This window comes from Leuciscus leuciscus (assembly GCF_965113295.1).
Source record: "Leuciscus leuciscus genome assembly, chromosome: 23".
Classification (NCBI taxonomy): domain Eukaryota; kingdom Metazoa; phylum Chordata; class Actinopteri; order Cypriniformes; family Leuciscidae; genus Leuciscus; species Leuciscus leuciscus.
Genome location: NC_138747.1, coordinates 19,847,023 through 19,855,078, shown reverse-complemented (window position 1 = coordinate 19,855,078; position 8,056 = coordinate 19,847,023). Strand labels below are relative to the sequence as shown.

Genomic DNA, 8,056 nt, shown 5'->3' with positions numbered 1-8,056 from the left:
AACATTTTCAGGACTTGCAGTTAGGCTACTAACCGATGTTAGTCGGTTTAAGCATTCTTTGTTATATTCAGAATTAAATAGGCTTACTTGTTGTTATGATTATCAATTGAATTCTTTAATAAATAATCAACCACAATGCCTATTACTGCCGCAGAAAAAATAAACCAGTCGAATTTCAAAGTCGTTCGCGAAATGACTAGGCTATACCGTGGCGCAAGTGACAGGGCAAAACAGCAGCAACTGCGGCATTTTAAAAGGTACGTTTCCTATCTGTTTATAATATATATATATATATATATATATATATATATTTCATTATTTGAACAAAAATGAGACTGATTGAATATGTAAAAATATAAATCTGATAAATTATTTTTGTGTGTGTGTGTGAATCATTCACGAGATTGAGATGACTGACAGTGATACCCGGCCATAGCAACGGAAGACATTTTTCAAAACAGATCGAACAAATCAGAAAAATACTTTCAATACAGTATTTCTTTCAATTAAAAAATAAACAATGAAAATGTAAAAGAAAATTAATTAAGTTTGAAAACCCATCGCACATTTCAAGGTATGAATAAAGTGTCGGGACAGTTTATTTATTTAAACAGGGTTGCATCGATAGTTTATTCCCTTTGTGATGCAAAATAAGAAACACAGAATCTTATTCTTGCAACATTTTAAATTTGAAATTGCAGCTAAATTAAAAAATTAAAACGGTACAAAACGAAAAAAGTTCAAAGCAACATAAATTAAGAACCGGCGTTTTTCTTTGCCTCTCTCGCGCTGGATATTTTTTTAGTAAGTTTGGTCTCCCTCACTGCGCGCGGCGGGTCTTTCTCGAAATTAAGCATTTCAGCGTAAAAAAACACCATACAGCTGATAATACTGTATATGTGGCTGTGTGTCATCCACAAAAATCACGAAGAAAAGACTGTAACAAATAGCTTTTGTTCCTTCAAAGATACAACATGCCTTGCTGAATTCACCTTACAATAAAAACGAGGTGGGTTGCGAATTAAAGAGCTGCTAAATTGAAATTGTTTGTGGAAAACCTTTAAATACAATCAATAAAACTACAATATAAAATTTAATAAGATATAGGGCCTACTGTACATAGGCTATGGACTTTTGGAGATTTTGAGATTAATCCTTAGAATTTTGCCTTTGCCTGCTCATCAGGCTCAGGCTGGCTCCGACACTCTCCATATGAAAGACGGAACATTAACACCTCTGTCCTGCACCCCCACGATAAAGCAACTATTGCCTTCTCCAAACCCCCCACAGGCTAGCTGAGTTTGCAAAACAAAACAAAGAGTTTGCCACTCGTCGTGGTGTGCCAAAACACTTAATTATAAACTTCAATATTTCATTCAAAACAATCTCAAAACGCTTTGTGACATTTTGAAAAGCCGTGGATGCATTACTGCCACTGGAACCATGAACGCAATAGAATACTGGTTCTGATTTTATTGTTTGTCGTTTAAACGTCATATATATATATAGGCTATATATATATATATATTTTTTTTTTTTTTTTTTAACAGAACTGCTTTTGAAATTACGATTGGAATTATTATAGGTTACAGAAGTAAAGTCATTGTATAATATTTGTTCCTTGGTGTAAAATGGAAAGGCATGGTGATTTTATTTTGTAAATAGGCTATAAGCAAAAAACTATGTTTTAGAACTATAGACAAATCTCTCTGCATCAACAATAGACTATACAATGCATTAATAGGCTAATATAAAAATATTAGTAGTCTAAGTTAGTTCGGGTTTCGAACCCGTGTCATCTAAATGGTCGTAATGTAAGTTCAACCACTCGGCCACGATTCACTCGTTGCAATATGGCCTAACGTTCCAGTGTGTGTTCGCTCACACGAGCGAGAAGCGCTCTTCATTCAAAAGAATGTAAACATACACTAATCCAGGGGTACCCAAATACATTCCTAAAGATCTACCTTCCTGCAAAGTTCGGCTTCAACCCTGATCAAACACAACTGAAGAAGCTAAAGATGGGTTAAAGATGCAGTAAGCGATTTCTGAAAAACACTGTTAAAAGTGGATCGGACCAAGAACCACAACAAACCTGTAGCCAATACTGCTGTAGGGGGTGTATGCACTCATGTTGGGCGACGAGAGAGAGAGAGTGAGCAAGAGGGAGATTTGAAGAATGACTGTTGATAAAGAGATGGCTGAGGGATAGGGGTGTAATCATGGGCGTAGGTTTAGGGGGGGACGCTAGGTACTAGTCCCAATCAATATTTTGAGATGACAAATTTGTCCCCACCAATATTTAGCAAGCTCCTTTTTGGATCTTTGCGCTGCTATTTGGATCGATTCCAACGGCCAAAACAACGACAGTACAAGAAACGCCGTAATTTGATTGGCGGCGGTGTATCTGACAGTCACAGGCTACACGCGCGGGCCGGGACTACTTTTGTGCTTGCACTGGCAGCGAGCGAGCGGGTGGTGTGTGTGTGTGTGTGTGTGTGTGTGCGCGCGCGCCGACGACGCCGACGGTAAAGCCTTGTTTATACTCGACGCAGCCGCAAGAGCGCGAGTCACCGCAGACCGCGCGCGCACCTCTCCAGACGGACGAGGCATTTATACTTGACGCGCGCGCCGTTGTGTTATTCTTTGAAACGACAGGGGGCGACTCGGAGTAATTTACCTCTAAACCACCGGGAAACAGCAGTGAAGAAGTAGTTTGCGTGGATCAAAACCTTTCATCAAAATTCTACAATTATTTTTGAATGATACCTGTTGCTGTCTTAAGACAACTTTGATAAACTTTTAAGATCCACTTAAAATGTTGACTAATGTAGTCATGTGGCATTAACTAACATAAAAACATGCGTTACCTTTTTACTCTTTGGCAATGTTAATAAAAATATAAGTTTTTATTTTTTGTTAATATAGCATTTACAGTAACTGAGTTTGTAATACAAAACTACAAGCTGAAGCCTTATTGAAGAGTGTTTAAACTTTAATTTTATCAGCAGGGCAAACTTCTGCTACTGTAAATGTAAGCAGTTACTTTAGACAAGTGCAAACTGGGTGCTTAATAGAAATGTGTTTCTATTCACAAAATGAGAGGCTTTTATTGGTCGCCATCAATGTAAATGTTTCTATGTGTATAGAGACAAAAGAATGAGGTTAATCACTGTCTGTTACCATCAGTGTACTGCCTCACTTTTATTTATGAAGACATTTATAAATGCAAACACAAAATAAAATCTTTAGTTTTTGTTTTTATTTCACAGCAAACTATAAATACAAATCTCTTTTGTAAATGAATTAAAAAAAATTATCTATTGTGTATTATTTAAAATTCTAAGTACTTTGTAATGTGTGTAATGGCAAACAAAGTCTATGCATCGTTGTCCCTCAGTGCATCAAAAAGGACCTGATTCAGCTTGAACTTTACATCAAGCTTCTTCCTTGGGTCCACTTTTGCAAGCATGTCAGCTAAAACTTGGCTTTGACAAATTTGTCTCGAAGATTTTTCCAAACTTTTCGACAAAATACGTCTTCCTTCCCCAACGTCTTCACAATTTCCCTCCAGGAATTCTGTGCCATCTGACTGTCTCTATGGTCCCGCATGGAAGGATCATAAACATGCTGGTACAGACGTACCAGCTCGGACAAAGTCGCCTCGAAATCGGTCATCTTCGGATGCGGCGCCGCGCGCGATGTTACAAAAAGTGCCGTGCACACCGCCAGGCGAAATTGGGTCTTGCGAACCCAACGCGCGAGACCGCCCACTCCGCAATGACGTCATTTTTGCCGCGCGCGCCTCGCGATCTTGCGGCTGCGTCGAGTATAAACAAGGCTTAAAGCCGCTTGTCCACCAGCGTCCGATCAATTTTTGTTCCGACGCGACGCCTGTGACGTTTTCGCTGCTTTTCGCGCCGGGAAAAATGTAAAAAAAAATATGAAACCATAGCAACGGCCATACACAAATTCTCGCCGCCGAGTTTCCATTGGCTGCTGCCCCGCGTTTTGACGCTCTCATTTGCATAAAGTATCCACCGAGATACTTTTTTGCAGCGCCGCTGTTGACCAAATCGACGCGACGCGACCCATCATGCTTTGCGGGGGCGTTTTTGCTGCCTGACGTAGTTCCATAGGAAATGAATGGGCTTTGGCGTCGCGTCAGAAATCGAGACGCTGGTGGACAAGCGGCTTAACGGTACGTTCACACGGGGCGTGAGCGTCAACGCTTCCCATTGACTTTGAATGGGTGACGTCAAGCGTTGCCGAAAAGAATTGTGGATCCGTCGGCGGCGCTTCACTGGCGTTGCTCGCGGCAGAAGTTGAGAATTTTTCAACTTCTGCCGCGAGCAACGCCAGTGAAGCGCCGCAGACGGAAGCGTCAGCCAATAGGATCGCTCTATGCAAATACAGTAGCCAGGCGGCAGCCAATCACGTTCATCCTGTTCAAGAGCAGCAAACTGAGGATACATTTTAAATTTCATTGGCTGACGCTGCTATGACCATGGCGTCAGTGCCAAACTTCAGCCACGCCTTCCGTCAAGCGTTGACGCTGACGCCCCGTGTGAACGTACCGTAAGTTACCAGGGCTGTCTCTCTGCCACATACAAAGGCCAGAGTAAAACATTTTAATATTCCGTTTTTTGCCACTTTTTGTACTTTGTAGATAGATCAGCTATGCCACCCAAGAAGAAGAAAGGGGACATACGAAGCTTTTTCATAAAGCAGAGTGTAAGTAGGCAAAATAACTAGCCACACAAATAAACTAGCAGTAGTAGTGACTGACCAGGCTTTCAAATGCAGATTCTACTGTGGAAAATAGTATTGATTGGTGATAGTATGTGTTACCATGTTGTTACAGTTAAACCTAGCAGCAGCAATCTTTCAACTAAGGTTAAGAGTATTGATTAGGCTGTGCAGCACTGATAGACTCATAGAAGTCACGCTATCATGATAGAATGCTACGTTAGCAAGTCACTGAATGTTAATTAGCTGACCTTAACTTAGAATCTTGCAGTCAACATAAACAGTGGATCTGAGACATTTTTCGTTTCTACATTCTATTTATGTAATGTATTTGTGAGTGAGTGTAGCCTAAGAATTTAATATTTAAGAATAGAATATATCAATAGAATTTGATATAGAATAGTAGATACAATTTTAGTATTAATGGAATACTGTAATCATGGATAATAATAATAGATAATAATAATGGATTTGTTGTGTTGAATGCATACTATGATACGTGTGTATTTTATTCATTTGTTCATTATTTAATTACATATAGAAAACTCATTCCAGGGGGAGGGGGAGGGGGATGTCCCCACCAAAGCTGAGGCCAAACCTACGCCCTTGGGTGTAATACAAAAATGCAACAAAATGTATCGTGGAAAGTGACAATCTGTATTGTGTTCACCCAAAATGAGAATTACTCTGTGAGAAAAAAATTCACGTTTACAGAGTTTTAGTGTCAGTACTACATTAAACTACTATATATAATGTAGAATATAATGTATAATAATGCAATGGAATATTTGTGTGTCCTGATAATGCCAAATGTCTTATGTTACCAGTAAAAAGTGTCCTACATTATTTTAAATATATCTAGTCAGTGACAGAGTGCACACATATTCGTCTAAAATAATTCTGTATTTTCAGCTTCAGAATCATTAATATTTTTATTCTGGTGTCACCATTGTCCTGTGCATTGGGTCACCAGCACAAAGTCCAGGCCTATTCATTTCTACCCCCAATGTAATACCAAATTTAGCATTTTAATCGACAGTACATTTTTTGTTAACCTTTTGCCATATGTCTTGGAGTATCGCAACAATATTGTATCGTGAGTTCAGTGATATGTATCGAATCGTGACATGAGGGTATCGTTACACCGCTACTGAGAGACATTACACTCTAAAAACTCCTGGGTTATTTCTTCAACCCATTTTCTGGGTTATTTGTGTTGGGTTAAAATTATGGGTTATTTTTTCAGAGAGTAACCATTTTCTGGGTTATAGGGCTAATATTTTGACCCAATTTATGGGTTGTTTGGGTTTCTGGGTTATTTTTCAAAGAGTAACCCATGTTCTGGGTTATAGGGTTCTCTCGCAGTTGTTCTGGAATTTTCTCACAACAGTCGTTTGAAATAACCGTCGCTTCGCGCTCGATCCGTTTTGGCCTGTGCTTCATCGGTGCAACTTCATCTATATTCAAGGTAAGAGAGTATTTTCAGTGTTGATGTAATGTTAACTTTTCTGTGTCCATGTCCCTGTTGCTAGTTTAGCACCATTTGCTAAAAAAATTAAAAAAATACGTTGCTACGTTGAGACTAGCGTTAGACGTGGTAATTCTGTGGTTGGCATGTAGCCGCGGCTATCACGACAACATCTAGGTCTAGGACAACTCGAGGTAACGTTATCGCACACCGGACGCGATTTTGAACACGGTCCTGAGCCGTTGCTGGGTGCCGCGGACAGATCGCCGGTGTGTGTGTGTGTGTGTGTGTGTGTCCGTTACACTCATAGAGAATAATGTGTTCGAATTTTAAAGACGAGGCGCTGCGCTTCGCGTCCGGTGTGCGAGCCCCTTGAGAGAGTGCACGTCCCGGTGAGCGATACCTCGAGTTGTCCTAGACGCGACGCGGCGCTTCTCGTCCGGTGTGCGAGCCCCATAGCCGCGGCTACAGAGCGACGAGGCAACACAATAGTTGAGTTATGTTTACCAGCTGTGCCGTGCTTATCATATTATACAGTGCTCTACTGGCTGAAGTAGTGAGAGTTAAAGAAGCGGGTCAAGTCTTCAAATTGTTGCTAACCTCTATATTGCTATGTTTTCTCCAGGTCATTTTGAATGGACAGTTTTGTCGCTGATAAGCTAACTGAGTGGCAGCTGTCTGAGCTGACAGAGAATTTTAGAGGTGGGCATTTTACTCTTATTGCCCTTATATCATCTCTCTATACCTACATTTTTATTTATTTTTTATAAGACTTAAATGTGTCAGTGCAAGATTTTGTGAAAGTCACAACTTCTTCGACAGTGGGGTATGTACAACCCTAAAATATTATTGTGCCTTGTCTTTAAGCTGTTATGCATAAGAATGGGCTGTCATTACACTTTTTAATGAAAGAAAATATGTCATTCACACAAAATGGGTAATTAACTAGATTACCACATTAGTTAACTAGCAATTTGGGCCATGTAAAAAATAAATAAATAAAAAAGAAGCCACTGCATTACCTTAAAAGTGATTATTTGTTAGCTTGATAATGAAAGAGTGTCTGGTGAGTGGTTCACAATTGTCTCGACTTATTAACAATACTCATGTTGTCTTGTTTTCTGTCTTTCAGATAGATGAGGAGGCATTTCTTCTCTTTGATGAGGACACTATCAAAAATCTTGTGCCCAAAGTTGGCCCCAGGCTTAAATTCCCGAGGCTCTTCTGAGAATTGTTGTTTATTTTTCTATTTTTTATTTCTAATATTGTTATTACAGTGTGACCTAAAATAAATATGAAAATAAACATGTCCAAGTGTGTGTTTTTTCTTATAGATTTTTATTTAATGCAATAAAAATGTAAAAGTGCTTGAAGTGTGTAATATAATGTAAAACAAAGTTTTATTTTCTGAAATAAGGCATACTGGGATAGTGACCCAAGTTAGGTTATTTTTGACCCAACTCCTGGGTTAAAAAATGATCAACTAATTTTTGGGTTATTTCTACCCAGATGTTGGGTTTTTTAAACCCAACATTTGGGTCAGGTATTTAACCCATAATTTGGGTCAAAAAGCATAACCCAATTTTCTGAGTTGAAATAACCCATAAATTAGTTGGTCCCTTTTTAACCCAGGAGTTGGGTCAAAAATAACCCATTATGGGTTATTTTTGACCCATGAGTTTTTAGAGTGTACAAAAGAGTAAAGATCAGAGAAATTTCACTGGAAAAAGAAGGGTTATGACCAGGCAAGAGCTTTAGGACCTGCATTAATGTTAGAAAAGCTTTCCAGCGCCAGAGAGACCTTTGTGGGAAGGCCTGAAGTCGGACGTCGAGGTTGTG

The 8,056-nt window shown here is 39.4% G+C and overlaps 1 long non-coding RNA gene across 1 annotated transcript; it reads left to right on the top strand.

The window, feature by feature from the left end:
* Nucleotides 1-5,912: 5,912 nt before the first annotated feature.
* On the top strand, nt 5,913-7,526 carry LOC309487452. The gene is made up of 3 exons (XR_014201856.1): nt 5,913-6,217; nt 6,843-6,919; nt 7,350-7,526. It is a non-coding gene; the product is annotated as an uncharacterized lncRNA (long non-coding RNA).
* Nucleotides 7,527-8,056: the final 530 nt, after the last annotated feature.